The 15477-nt window shown below is 40.9% G+C and overlaps 1 protein-coding gene across 1 annotated transcript in view; it reads right to left on the bottom strand.

Moving 5' to 3' along the window:
- Window positions 1-828: 828 nt before the first annotated feature.
- Window positions 829-15477, bottom strand: part of MSL3 (MSL complex subunit 3) — a 201474-nt gene continuing 186825 nt past the window's right edge. The window contains exon 15 of the transcript XR_014239258.1: window positions 829-14234. The gene's annotated coding sequence lies outside the window, so the exon portion shown is untranslated. The remainder of the gene's footprint in view (window positions 14235-15477) is intronic.

The raw sequence follows: 15477 nt of genomic DNA, 5'->3' as shown, positions 1-15477 counted from the left end.
GGTGACGGGGTACTGTGTTCTCTCCTTGCTACCTTCAAACTGGGGAAATGGCCAAACAGTCAAAACTGGAAACTTAAGCTTTTAAAATTTACTATGAAGTGGGGACTTCCCTGGCACTCCAGAGGTTAAGACTTTGTGCTTCCAGTGCAGGGGGCACTTGCAGGGGGCACAGGTTCGATCCCTGGTTGAGATCCCACATGCCGCGCCGTGCCGTGTGGCCAAAAAAAGAAAAATGAAAAAAGTTTACTCTGAAATGAACTATAACATGGGTGGGGGAGGGGCGTATTTTTTAAATCCCTGAACTTGGAGATGACGATCTTTCCAAAGCTAGTCTACATAAAGATCAATCCCTTTGTCTGAACTCACTCTTGGAATTAAAAAAAGAAGCCAAGATTTTTTTCTTCTTTTTTCAAAATCCAGCATAATGCTGCTGCCAGTTACAGAAATGCAGCAAAGAAAACTCACGTACTCTTGCCCTTCCTTACATATCTTGGGGTCCAACCACAGAACCCTCATTAAGCTAACGTTGTTTGTCCTTTACCGTCTAGAATGTTATTTTATACTGTTACCTATTGGAAAATACAGGGAGATTTGCAATTTAATCATCACAACTGCACCTTCACATCCTTTATCCCATTTCTCTGTCGCAGCCTGCCGCACTTGTACGGTTATTGCTTCCACAGAAACTTACACTCGATAAACTCACAGAGCACTTAATGCTGTATATTTTCAGCAGCCATTCTGGCACAGCTATCTCTAGAATTCCTTAAACATGCGCACACACCCACACCCACACTACACACACACACACAATCAAGTATGTATATATTTCTTTTTTTTTTTTTGTATACACAGACTTTTAAAATTCTGTTATTTCCTCTTCCAAGTACTGAAAACTCTGATGGAAGAATACTGTCTTTTGCTTTCTTTCCTTCTTTCTTTCCACAATATCTGGCTTAATTCTCTGGAAAATAGGCACCGAGCAGACAGGGATGCCTATATTGTATCATGCAAGTCAGACCTTGCCAAAGGTTTGAGTTTGCAGAAGTGAGCTTCCAGGCTCACAAAACAACTGGAATGCAGCATTAAAAATAGCTTGTAACTATAAGTCAGGTAGCATCCACTTGGCATTGTAAAATCTCAGTGGTATAAAGACAGGCCATTTACTACTCATAGAATAGAAGGACGAACACCACAGGTGAGAGGGAGCAGCGTGGTCCTTCATGGGCAGCAGTTGTCCCCTCTCCTGTTTAAGCAGAGAGAGAATGACAGACCATAAGAAGCTCCCTCGCCCTGCCTACCCCCAACCGTTTCCTGTCGCTGCTTACTGTCTGCACAGCTGCATTGCTGACGGCCAGGACTCACGCTGCCAAATCTGAGTCTGGCATCCTCTGGATGAAGGTGCGGGGGAAACCTGAGCAGACACCTTTCCATGCTTGGCTTGGGGGAACATGTAGGAGAAAAATGAGATCTGGGTCTAGTAAGACTTTTGATAAGCACATTCCATGCTTCTCAAAAAAACTAGGAAAATATAGTTTAAATAATATATCTGATTTGAGAATCATTTTCAAAGAAGTACTAATACGTGATCTGTATTAAGTCAGTTCCAAAAGGATTCGTTCTCCTACACCAGGATGCTTTCTTTGTGATTTAGGTAATGGGCTTAAAGAGTATACTCACACAATATTTTCCTAATAGTGCCAAGCTAGGGGATGCTGCTGACAGCTAGAGAGAAGCAGTTGAAATAATTCTGACAAGTTGCAGAACTGCATGAGTACAAACCTGGTGCAGGTCAATGACAACTTATCTGGGTCAAATCAAAAAGGAGAAAAAACCTAATAACCTCAGAAATTGGCCTATGTCAGGTAATTGTAAATTGAGCAAAACAGATCCTGAAGAGTTGATTTTATGGATTGTAAGGTTCTTAGCTGCTACCAGTAAAGATGACCTTATGTTTAAGAGTAGGCAATTGTCTCCATGGAGCTGAGCCAGGGACAGCCTCTGCTCCAAAATATTGCCCTTCTTGTTTCTGCACATCTGGATGTTCACCATTTGGAAGTCATTACTTTGGAGTATGAATTGTCCACTTGTATTAATTATCTATTGCTACATAACCCTTACTTTGCTGCAAACACTGGCTGTCAGAGTTTGCCTTTCTGTGCCGTGGGTACACAAGCCCTTAATTGGAAACAGAAGCAAGTCACTAAGTTAGACCCACACTCAAGGGGAGGGAATCACACAGTGAGTGAAGACCAGGAGACAGAGTTCACTGGGGGCCATGTCAGAAGCTGCCCACCACACCCCACTTTGCTGTCCCATTTTTAAATGTTTGCACTCTGGGGAGAGATAACATATGAAGCTCCTCATACCTTAGTGTAAGTACATTTGTCAGGTTTCTTTGGAATCAAGAGGAAGCTAGGTGAAGGCTGATACCCAGAAGGTAGAGGAAACTGTAAAAATGGTCAATGTCTCGGAAAGGGGAGATGGGCAATGAAGAAGCTGATCCTAGCCTTCCACGGATGCAGGAGTTAAGAGGATGGGACTGACATCACTGGAGCTTGAGAAAATACTCTGGTCAAGTAAATTAAATGAGTCAGCAAATTGGCACTGCAACTAAAACAAAGGAAGTTTGATACTGAGCTGGATAAAAAGGAATATAATACACAAGGGCCGTGGAGATGATGCTTACCATGTACCCCACAGTGGTGAGATCTTTGGGAGACTATAAAATCTCTCCCTGACCATGGATATAAAGGGCTTGAATGCTCCTCAGACTAATATGCAGAAAATAAGGGAAGGTTGGGGATAAAATGCAAGAAGGCCACAATAAGACATGTTCACCTTTCCTGAAGAAAAGGGCTTTGAAACACTGAAATACACTGCTAAATCTGTGATTATAATGAGCTAGCAGGGAATTCCCTGGCAGTCCAGTGGTTAGGGCTCCACGCTTCCATTGCAGGGGGCACGGGTTCAATCCCTGGTCAGGGAACTAGGATCCTGCATGCCGTGTGGCATGGCCAAAAATAGATAAATAAATAAATATATAAATAAATAAATTTTTAAAATTCCTTGAGCATAGGGAACTATACTCAGTATCTTGTGATGGCATGTAATGGGAAAGAATCTGAAAAAGAATATATATATATATATATATATATATATATATATATATATATATATATATACACATATATATATATGTATATATAAAACTGAATCACTGCTGTACACTTGAAACTAACACAACATTGAGTTAGCTATACTTCAATAAAAAAATTAAAAAAAATAAACTGGCAAGTTATTTTTTTTGTTCTATTAAGAGATAATTTCCTTAGAATCCTACAGACTGTTTAATGACTCCCTCTCAACCAGGAAACCATTGTTTCCATAGGATTCCAGATCTGAAATTAGATCTGTCCACAAATTGAAGTTTTATGGAGGACCTCTAGGACTCACATGCTACCTACTTATGTTACAAAAACACCTGCTCTCATATACATCAGCTCAGTCTCATCACTCACTAGCTCTTGAACATTCCACCATCATTTCCACATCCTTGTCTTTGCTCATATAGTTTCCCCAACTTCCTTTCCGATGCTTCGTCATATCTTTATTTTTTTTCTCTCACTCTCCTGTCCTCTTCTCCCCCATAGCAGACTACCACATCAATAAATAAACTCCACTATTTCCCATGTCAAAAAAATAAATTGTGGGACTTCCCTGGTAGTCCAGTGGTTAAGGCTCCACGCTTCCACTGCAGGGGGCACAGGTTCGATCCCTGGTTGGGGAACTAAGATCCCGCATGCTGCATGGCATGGCAAAATAAATAAATAGTAAACATTAATGGTATACAGTTCTTCTGCCAAGAAATAACATTTCCCACTGTGGTAGAACATGAATTCGGCATTGATTCTTTAGCAGTAGCCTTAACGTAGGTGCCAGGGGTTTGTCTAACGCATCCATGTACTCCTGTCTGACCTTCCTGGAAAGGAAATTCTTTGGGGGATGCTAGGTACAGCCTCACATAGTTGGTTTCCATACCTATAAAGAGCTAAGAGAGAAAAAAATAGTAAGTGAAGGAGCAAAGAAAAGGTGATAAGCACATTGAACAAGACGAAGGGAGGAGGGACCAACACATTTTCATGATAAAAAACAAAACAAACTCAAGAGACTTAGAAAAGAAGGGAACTTCCCAAAAAAAAGGGTACAAAAGAACTTATTTACAAAACAGAAGTAGAGTCACGGATATAGAAAACAAACTTATGGCTACCAGGGGATAAGGGTGGGGAGGAATAAATTGGGAGATTGGGACTGACATATACACACTACGATATATAAAATAGATAACTAATAAGGACCTGCTGTATAGCACAGGGAACTTTACTCAATACTCTGAATGGCCTATATGGGAAAAGAATTAAAAAAAAAAAGAGTGGATATATGTATATGTATAACTGATTCACTTTGCTGTATACCTGAAAGAAACACAACATTGTAAATCAACTATACTCCAATAAAAATTTAAAAAAAAAGAAGGGAACTTCCTTAACCTGATAAAGGGCACCAACAAATAACCTACAGATAACATCATACTTAATGGTGAAAGACTGAAAACTTTCCCCTTAAGATCAGAAACTAGACATGAATGTCTGCTCTAACCATTTTCTTTACTTTTATTTTTATTTTTTTAATATCTTTATTGGAGTATAATTGCTTTACAATGTTGTGTTAGTCTCTGTTGTACAACAAAGTGAATCAGCTATAAGTATACATATATCCCCGTATTCCCTCCCCTCTCGAGCCTCCCTCCCATTCTCCCTATCCCACCCCTCTAGGTCGTCACAAAGCATGGAGCTGATCTCCCTGTGCTATGCTGCAGTTTCCCACTAGCCATCCATTTTACATTTGGTAGTGTATATACGTCAATGCTACTCTCCCACTTCGTCCCAGCTTCCCCTTCCCCACTGTGTCCTCAAGTCCGTTCTCTACGTCTGCGTCTTTATTCCTGCTCTGCCACTCGATTTATCAGTACCATTTTTTTAGATTCCATATATGTGCATTAGCATACAGTATTTGTTTTTCTCTTTCTGACTTACTTCACTCTGTATGACAGACTCTAGGTCCATCCACCTCACTACAAATAACTCAATTTCGTTCCTTTTTACGGCTGAGTAATATTCCATTGTATATATGTGCCACATCTTCTTTATCCATTCATCTGTGGATGGACATTTAGGTTGCTTCCATGTCCTGGCAATTGTAAATAGTGCTGCAATGAACATTGTGGTACATGTATCTTTTTGAATTATGGTTTTCTCAGGGTATATACCCAGTAGTGCGATTGCTGGGTCATATGGTAGTTCTATTTTTAGTTTTTTAAGGAACCTGCATACTGTTCTCCATAGTGGCTATATCAATTTACATTCCCACCAACAGTGCAGGAGGGTTCCCTTTCCTCCACACCCTCTCCAGCATTTATTGTTTGTAGATTTTTGGATGACGGCTATTCTGACCGTATGAGGTGATACCTCACTGTGGTTTTGATTTGCATTTCTCTAATGATTAGTGATTGCTCTAACCATTTTCTATTTAACACTGTATTGGAGATTCACATCAGAGCAATTAGGCAAGAAAATGAAATAAAAGGCATCCAGAATGGAAAGGAAAAAGCAAAACTATCTCTATTCGCAAATGACATGATTTTGTACATGGAAGCAAAAAAGGAAAATAATGGAAATTGCCTGAAGGCACAGAGATGGTTATCACTGAAATAACAGCAATGTCCTATGTTTATGTAGCATTTTACAGCTTCCAAAGAGCTGTGCATCATTTTATCTTCATAACCACCTGTAAGTACTATTATTATCCCATATCACAAGTGACAAAACTAATACTTAGAAAGGGATGTATTTGTTAATGGAGCCAGTTGCTAAATATCATAACTGTCACCCAAATCTCCAGCCCCAGGACTCTAAATCAATGTATAATGGTTGCTGGTTTCTTATCTCTTAAGAGCAGCATGGTCCAACAGAACTTTCTGCAATGGTGAAAATGTTCTACATCTGCATTGTTCAGTACAGTGGCCACTAGACACAGGTGGGTACTGCACACTTGAAATGTGGCTAGTATGACTGAATAACTGAATTTTTAATTTTATTGAAATTTAAATAACCACATGAGGCTACCATGTTGGACAGTGTAGCTCTAGACAGCTAGTCCCTGTTCTGAATCAGACACTCCTCCTCATGGTTCTATCCTCATAGTGGCCAACCTATGTGCAATGCTTTGTTGACTGATGAGGAACGTGTATAGAACCACGAAGATAGACAAACCACCCTTGGGAATAATTACAAGTTGCAGTATATCCTTAGAAATACCTAAAATGACTCTGCAACATAGAAACATGTAGGAGTATTCTAACCAAAAATAGAAGAAATGCTTTCCTAACAACTACAGCTTAGTATTCATCAAGGGGGTAGGGTGAGGTCAGAAATAATATAGCTTATGTTTAAATGATTATATATGTTTTTCCGTTCTTACATCCACTCTAGTCAATTCTTGCTTCTAACTCTACCACTACAAATTTGCCAAACAAATTGCTCATTCTTCTTTAAATACTTCCTTCATGTTTCCACTTTATACCTTTTCTTAGGCTATCTTTTCTGCTGGGAATGTCTTCCTCCAGCTTACAAATCCAAACATGACCACATCCTTCAAGGCCTCACTCAAATTTATAATCTCCTGGAAGACTTTCTTATCTCACCTAGATGATGCCCTTCACTCTTCATCTATTTCGTTTGTAACACTTAGTACTCTGCCCACATATTATAGTGTTATGTGCACATCTTCTCTCTGATTAGACCCAGTGTCAGTAAACCACAGCTCGTGGACAAAATCTGGTCCATTGCATGTTTTTGTAAATAAAGTTTTATTGTAACAGAGCCATGTTCACTATTTTACATATTGTCTATGGCTGCTTTTGCCCTATAATGGCAGGGTTGAGTAGTTGCAACAGAGACAATCTGGCCCTCAAACCCTTATGTATTTCCCACTTGGCTCCTCACAGCAAGTTTGTTGATCCTGTATTACTATAAGCTTTTGGAATGAACTATAGAAACCATATCTGATTTATTTTTTTTTAATCTTCACAAGACCTAGAGTATTGCCCTACATATAGCAGTAACATCATAAATATTTTAAATGAATTTTCTGTTTATAAGAAATTAATAGTGTCTGCTTATGTATATCAATTTTCTACTTGCAAACCTTATCCCACCAATTTCTCATTTACTCATCAAGATAACTTCCTGACACAGAGAAATAGGTCTCATTATCTACATTTTATACCATGAGAAACTGAGGCATAAACAGACTTTGACTATGGTCACAGCTAGTAAAGAGAGCTGCAAAACTGGGTCATAAACCCAGATCTTCTGATTTCTGGCTCTGATCTACCTTATTCTGCCTCTCTGTGCTTACCCGCTTTCCCCTAAATTGAACTAAGATGCTGAGGGAACCCAAAATAAAAGCATATGTATATATCTACTTAGCAAATTAATAATCATGGCCCAGGTAACCCATGTTTATTTTTAACAGAATTGAAACTATTTTTATGAGAGCTAGTCATTTAAAAATATTTTTATGCTTCTAAATTTTAAAATTTATTTAAAATTAAATTTAGGGAATTTCCTGGTGGTCCAGTGGTTAGGACTCCGTGCTCTCACTTCTAAGGTCCCAGGTTCAATCCCTGGTTGGGGAACTAAGATCCCACAGGCCACAGGGCATGGCACCCCCCCCCCAAAATCAATAAATAATAATAATAATAAAATTAAATTTAAATTTAAAAACTTAATTAAGATGTAAAAAGCTTTACAGAAAATAATTTACCCCAATAAATGGAGGGAAATTTTTCTTTCAACACTTCAAAAGATAGAGAAAATGTACATATCCCACGCTGGTCACACTGCTTTTCCCTGCTCTGTCTGTCCTCCTCAGAAAGGCGGTTTCTCTTTTTCCTTCAATATCTTAAAGCTATTGACTTCAAATTAGTAGTTATCAGATTAAGAATCATATGCCCCACCGGTATGTTCAGTCTGCCCAGGCCAAGTTTATCTAATTCAAACCCATTATCTGTTCAGCAACACCTCTTTACTATTCAATATTGATTGTTTACACAGCCAATATGAAACATTGGAAAAAAGCGGAGTGGCGAGAATACAGGACACTTGTTTTATGTCTTCCTGTAAAAACCCTCTGACTTTATTCTGAGTATATTAAACACTAGACTCATGAATTTTTAAACAGTACTTGTAATGTCTTTGCACTTATATTAGATAACCACATTGTTTTTGATACACAAATAGGATTCTTTAGAGAAATACCCTTTTCTCTGAAATGGGTCATATTCTTTTTTTTTTTTAACATCTTTATTGGAGTATAATTGCTTTACAGTGGTGTGTTAGTTTCTGCTGTATAACAAAGTGAATCAGCTATACATATACATACAAAAATATGGAACGCTTCACGAATTTATGCGTCATCCTTGCAGAGGGGCCATGCTAATCTTCTCTGTATTGTTCCAATTTTAGTATATGTGCTGCTGAAGCAAGCACGGGTCATATTCTTTACAGTTAGAGAGAGCCTACTTATTTCTGCCCAGTGAGAAAAGATGGATTCCTTTTTGAGCCTCTTTGAGGTGTTAGAGTCAGCTTAAATTATGCATGCAATTTAATGCAAATGAAAGGTTTCAATATAAGCAGGTGGTTCTCTGGAGGCTATCCTATTGGCAAAATATTTATCATCAAGTATGTATTCAACTCTCTGTGGGCAACCAATAAATGTCTGTAGACTAAAAAAAAGAAAAAAAATCTATACCTACTTTTTTTAAAAAAAGCAAAAATTAATATTTTTTAAAGCCACTGTTAATAAGGGTTATTAGAATGTCTATAAACTCAGGAATACATGTCTAATGCAGATGTGACCTAGTTTCCCAGTTCATCACCATAAAGGCCACTGGGCTGGCTAGGTGATGGGCTGGACCTCAAAATCTTAATTCTTATTACACAGAGCTACCCCATTATCTTTTTTTCATTTGCTTTTGTAACCTATCTTTGTGTATTCGTTTATTTTTATTCTGCCTTCTGAGAATGACTTCAAGCAGCCTACAAAGGCACATATGATATATCTGAGATTAAAATGTGTTTAAAATAAAAAAGATGAAGCATCTCTCAGCCTGTGTGACATGATGCACGACATGAGCCAAAGACTAAAAGCGTATTGTGAAGTCAAACTGGGCTCACCAAAGCTTCTGTGCCTAGAGTTCTGATGTCAGCGGTGACAGATAATGGAGCCAGACCCCCTGTGATTGAATCCTGGTTCTGAACTTGGTTACTCACTGCCATGCCATGTGACCTTCGCCAAGTGTCCTCTCCCCTCGATGCCTCAGTTTCCTCAGGCCTAAGTAAGGGATACTAATAATACCCACCTTAATTCAAACAGCGTGTTGGAACAGTACCTGGCACAAAGAAAGCCCCACCATGCCATCAAGGAGTATTAGTACTAATCATAGTAATGTTTCAGCATCAGCCTGGCAAGTAGTGACTCAGAAGTAGTCTCCCTTAGTCAAGGTAAACCACCTAAGTGGGGTTTTTTTGAGGCCCTCTCCATTTTCTGTTTCCTTCTCAGTATATTTCTCCTTCCTCTTATCAATGGTGAGTATCCTCACCATCCTACCACTCTTCAGGGGGAGGGTCCCATCCTGTGGCCACTGACAGGCCAAGCTTTACTCTTAGCTGACTGTCACCAATACCTACTCAGAATTTAAGAGTATCATAGATTTTAGGTACACCCTTAAGGGCATATTTATGTCACCTAAGTGAGGATATAGAAGACTGAGCAGCTTTTAACCTTGATAAAAGCTTTCTGTTGGCATGATGACTAACAGCGGGTTGGAAGTCTCCAGCTCCTTCTGGCTCTTAACCCAAACATATTACTTGGTTAATCAGTGGGCTCTGAAGGGGAGAAGGCAACGTTGCGTGGATGAAGGAGCTGAGGGAAGGTACAGAGAGCATTTTGGACTACAGCACTGACAGGGAAAAGAACTGGGAAGACACATCCATAGGCATTCTGGGTTTTGGAAATTCTGGCAGGACCCTGTCTGAAAGGCTCTGGCACGAGAGCAATTGCCTCTTGGGGAAGCAATGGGAAGGAGTAGAAAAAGGAGATGTTAATTGTCCTGGATATCTATTGCTGCATAAAGAATGACTTCAAAACTCAGCAGTTTAAAATAATGAGAATCATTTTTCTTGCTCCTGAATCTGCAAGGTGGGAAGGACTTAGCAGGAAGGGTTGTCTCTGTACCACATAGTGGCAGCTGGGCAGTCTACTGAAGCTGGGGGATCCAGCTCCCACACAGCTTATTCATATGGCTGAAGTTGGTGCCAGCAGTAATCTGGCCTCAGTCCTCTCCATGTGAGCTTTTCCACAGAGATGCTTAGGCTTCCTCAGAGCAGAGGAAGGAACCCAGAGGCTGGGTTCCAAGAATGGGTGTTCCAAGAGACAGGAAGTAGAAGCTTCATGTCTTTTAAGGTTCAGGCCCAGAAACTGGCACAGCAACATCTCACTGTATGCTACTGCTCGAGCCATCACCAAGCCCACTCAGGTGCAAGTGGAGAGGACACAGAGCCATCCTCCAGTGAGAGATGTGTCAAAGAATTTGTGGCTATCTTAACTTGCCACACTCAGTTGTCTGAAGGAGAAGAGAAGACTGAGACTCATATAACCTCTCACTGCTCCTTCTCCATCACTTCAGCAAAGCAGAGGAGCTGCAATTGGCCACCTCATGTGATGTGGCCCTTTCTCTAGCCTCAAGACCACAGAAACCCTTTGGACTTTGAGTTGCTGTATATTAGAATTCCTCCCTTCCTTTTGGGTTACTGATACCCCTTTGCAAAAACCTACTTCCTGCTGTCCTAAAATTGATAGTCTCTGTCTCACTGAGTCAGATTAAATTGTAAAAATAAAATGTTATAGCTGTGGGGAGGGAGGGAGGGATGCAATTAAATGTACAGTGACCCCCTCAGGGGATCCTGGGCCTTATTGGCCACCAGGTGATTATGAATTTTTGATATGCTTCAAAATGATGACATTCTCAACTATATATTTACAGATAGAACTTAAAGACAAAAATTGGCTATTTTGATGGCTTTTCTGGTAGTAAAACCATCCACATGACATTTATTTAGTCCAAGGCAATGGAAACATGTTAAAAGTTCTTGTAAGAAAACCCTGAATTTAAAGATATCAGAGAAATCTTGTTTTCAGTTATTTCTGCTTCAATATAGATTATATCTATTAAATCCTTCTGTTCTTAAGTGAAAACGTGTACATACCTAAGCCAGAGGACTATTTTGCTAAGAGCCAACTTCCATTATGAGATTTTATAATGGGCTTAAAGAGCAAATGTTCAATATATGGTAAAATTAGTTTTTGAAATCCTAGGTGAAGGGGCCAGGAAATCAAAGGAGCCAGGGGATTCTCAAATAAAGATAAAAGATAAAGTTGATTTAGATGTAGGGACTGAGAGTGATGACTCCTGTGAGAAGTCTGCCTTTGTCTGGAAGAGAAGCAAATGGGTTCATTGTACCAAGGCTATAATCATTTTACCATTTCTCCTAACAGCCTGAAAATTTTCTTATAAAGCTCAGGTTCTTAAATTTTACCCAAAGGGAAAAAAGAAGCATGAGAGAGTCTAATGACTAACGATTTCTTCTCTAAAAATAAATCCCACTTTTGAATGTGGCAGCCTGGGAGGAGACAGACCTGCTCCCACAAGCACGGAGGGAGGAGGCTTGAGCAATAGGGTCACAAGCCACCCCTTCCCTACTCAGCACCAGACACAGGGTTTTCTGTCACACTTCCGGGAACCCTCCCAAGTCAGAGTTGCTGCAGGATGGGCACAGTGAAGCCATCATTTTACATCAGACCTAAAGGCATATCAATTCTTCTCTCTGCAAAGCTCAGAAGGATGACATAATGTATTTGGTGAAGGTTCACATGTCTGTTAAAAGATGATTCATCGGGGTAAAAACTAGGACAATAAAATTCTACAGAATGGCTCTGCATCTCCAGGTACTTAGGGATTAAAGGAAACATCAGAAATAAAATGGACCCTGTCTAGACTGGAAAATATATATAATGGTAAAATAACAAGAACCAAGCAAATGATTAGCTTGTCACAAGTTCTTCATACTGGGGAGTCTCAATAATGGTCAAGCTGAAGTTCAAATATAAACTGTCAACCCAAGATGGTATGCCCGTGATTTAGGCCAGTGCTACTCAAAGTGTGGTCCATGAGACCAGCAGCATTAGCATCACCTGACATGTTAGAAGTGCAAATTCTTGGGCCCCATCCCAGACCTACAGACCCAGAATCTCTGGGGATGGGGGCCAGCAATCTGTGTTTTACTAGCACTCCAGATGATTCATAAGCACACTATTGTGTGACAAGCCCCAATTCAGATTGTGGATAGAGGAAAAATGACAAAATAGACATTTGGTTGACTCAGGCTTAACTCTCAAGAATGCAAAACAAAATGAGGCATAATTCATGTGTTATTTAGGTATTTAGGAAACTGCCTAAAGTTTGATAGGGTCTGAATAAATGCTAACAGATGAAACTTGACAAGTTCACAAGTCAGTTCCTAAAATCATTCCTCCCCAAATTACTAAGGGTGTACTCCACACTTCAGGAAATGGTGAGGTAAGTTATATATGAGGTTTAAAGATCTAAACAATATGAGGAAGAAGTCAGGCAGAGTGCTGGGTCAGCAGAACATGGTTCTTGCCCCTTGGACAGAGAAACACCTGGGCCCAGTACAGAGGTCAAGAGGCCAGGCTGGGCTGGACAGAACATGTCCCCCTGGCAGTGAGAGGCGGCAGAGCCAGGGAGTCCACATGGATATAAGGGGACGACTGTAGATCACGGACAGCAAGCAGAAACACACAATCAGAAGCTTAAAATCTAACCTCTTCCAATTTGGTCCCATTTTTAAGTGGCTCAACACCAAGGTGATAAACAATATAAAGGTTTGGGGGCCTACCTTTATTAGGTGCTGGCTCACAGTGTGGTGTGGGCCAGGCTGATGGTGAACATAACCAGACAAGTGCCATGGGTGCTGCGGGAAAATTAAATATGGTGATGCAAATTGGAGGCCACATTCAAAATTGTTAAATAGGGGCTTCCCTGGTGGTCCAGTGATTAAGACTCTGGGCTTCCACTGCAGGGGCACAGGTTCGATCCCCGGCCGGGGAACTAAGATCCCACATGCTGCGCAGTGTGGCCATAAAAAAAAATTGTTAAATATACTGTTGGTATATTCAAAGCAAGGAAACTGCCGATCACGCATTCCACAACAGTGACTGAGCAAGCGCCAAGCACCAGCTGAATCACAATTCTCCTGCTTTGGGTTGGAAGTAGTGTTCACCGGAATTGTATTAGCAGACCTTGGCTCCTGGAAGACGTCCTCCATCGACCAAGACCTAAATGGAGCTCTCTTTAGAGCAGTGGCTCTCAATCTCTGGAGTTTTAATACATGATGTCTAGACTCAGATCAAGTCATTCTATCACAGCCAGCGCTGAGAACCGAGGGGAGGGGAAGAGAGGAGGAAAAAGCCAGTCCTTGCCCAGCCTGCCTTGGGGAGGTAGGGGGAAGGAGGGATAGGACAGATTCATGACTGGAACCTCAAGTGAGCTAATTATGTTGGGAACCCATGTGCCTGAAACACCCACACTCAGACATTTGTCTGCAACCTGACATAAAATGTAATTCTTAAAAAACTGCGTTTCATGTTAATGATGTATGTTTGGGTGATGATGGGTAGATAAAACAGGCACAGTGAGAGGAACCAGGTGACAAATGGGGAAGGGGACTAACAGCTCCTCAGCAGAATCTCAATATTCATTTGTCGAACTGAATGAAACTGACAGGTATATATGTACCAGGCTCTAAGTATTGTGCAATAGGTCACTTCCCTCAGTCCCGTGACTGTCTCTGTTAATCCTATTATATCCCTATCTTACAGATTAAGAAATCAAGGCTTACCCAAGGTAAAGCAATTCAGTCCTTTCAGATCTCAGACCCTCTTCCACTATGCTGGGTTACAGCAGGTGGGAACGCCAGGGGGTAACCCAGCTCAATGCTGCTGCTGCTCCTGGGCCACTGCAGTTTGAGTTCCTGGAATAGGTAGGGGTGGGGGGTCTTGATAAGAGTAGCTTAATGTCAAAGTGGCTTCTAGAATAGTTGGTAGACACCTACTCAGTCTCTGCTCATTTTACTAAAACTCTACCCAGTAGTGTCTCAGGTCCTGGGTCTTTGGGAAAGAAGCTCCCATCCCCACCCCCTCTGTTAGTGGGACTACTGAAATATACATCTACCATAGCAACTTTGTAGACAGATATTATGTCAATGCGTCTACATGTTCCAAATCCCACCTCTCTAGGCTTGAGAAACTCAAGAATGAAGGACTGTCTTGCATCCCCAATACCTAATACTATAGATACATAGTAACTTCTTAACAATGGTCTGTTGAATGAATGAATGAATGAATACAGAGCTGACCCCACAGGGGATTCCGTCTCCAGTTTCCAAGGGATTCTTTTCATTCATTCAAGAAACATTTATTGAGCATCTACTATGTATGATGCACAATTCCAGGAAGTGGGGATACAGCAATGAACACCAATAAAGGCTCTCAATTATCAACTCTACTGCATCCAGATTAAGGGCTAAGAAATGGGCATAAGGTGGAAAGGAATAAGAATGTACTATGGGGTTTCTCCGGTGGCACAGTGGTTAAGAATCCGCCTGCCAATGCAAGGGACTCGGGTTCGAGCCCTGGTCCGAAAGATCCCACATGCCGCGGAGCAACTAAGCCCATGCGCCGCAACTACTGAGCCTGCACTCCAGAGCCCGCGAGCCACAACTCCTGAAGCCCGGGCGCCTAGAGCCCGTGCTCTGCAACAGGAGAAGCCTCCGCAATGAGAAGCCCGCGCACCGCAAACAAGAGTAGCCCCCGCTCACGGCAACTAGAGAAAGCCCACGCACAGCAACAAAGACACAACGCAGCCAAAAATAAATAAATTAAAATAAATAAATTAAAAAAAAAAAAAGAATGTACCATGACTGCTTTTGACTTGTAACATTACTTAATTTTACTTGGCTTTTCTGTTACGTACTTGCTTTAAATGAGTCCATCGCATTGTCCTGTGATTAGACAGACAATTCTAGGAGAAAGGCTATTGCGTTGCTTGGAATTGCTGACTTGATACACAACCAAAGCCGCCTGCCTATGAACAAACCTAGGAAGATAACAGATTTCCATACCCACATGAGCAGAAGCAGGCAGGCTATTGCTTCTGTGTATCATTCAAGCCACATAAAGGGGAGCGAGGGGCCCAAGAACTCAATGGAGATACAG

Source organism: Balaenoptera borealis (genome assembly GCF_965194805.1).
Source record: "Balaenoptera borealis genome assembly, chromosome: X".
Classification (NCBI taxonomy): Eukaryota; Metazoa; Chordata; class Mammalia; order Artiodactyla; family Balaenopteridae; genus Balaenoptera; species Balaenoptera borealis.
This window is presented reverse-complemented; position numbering and strand designations above follow the sequence as displayed.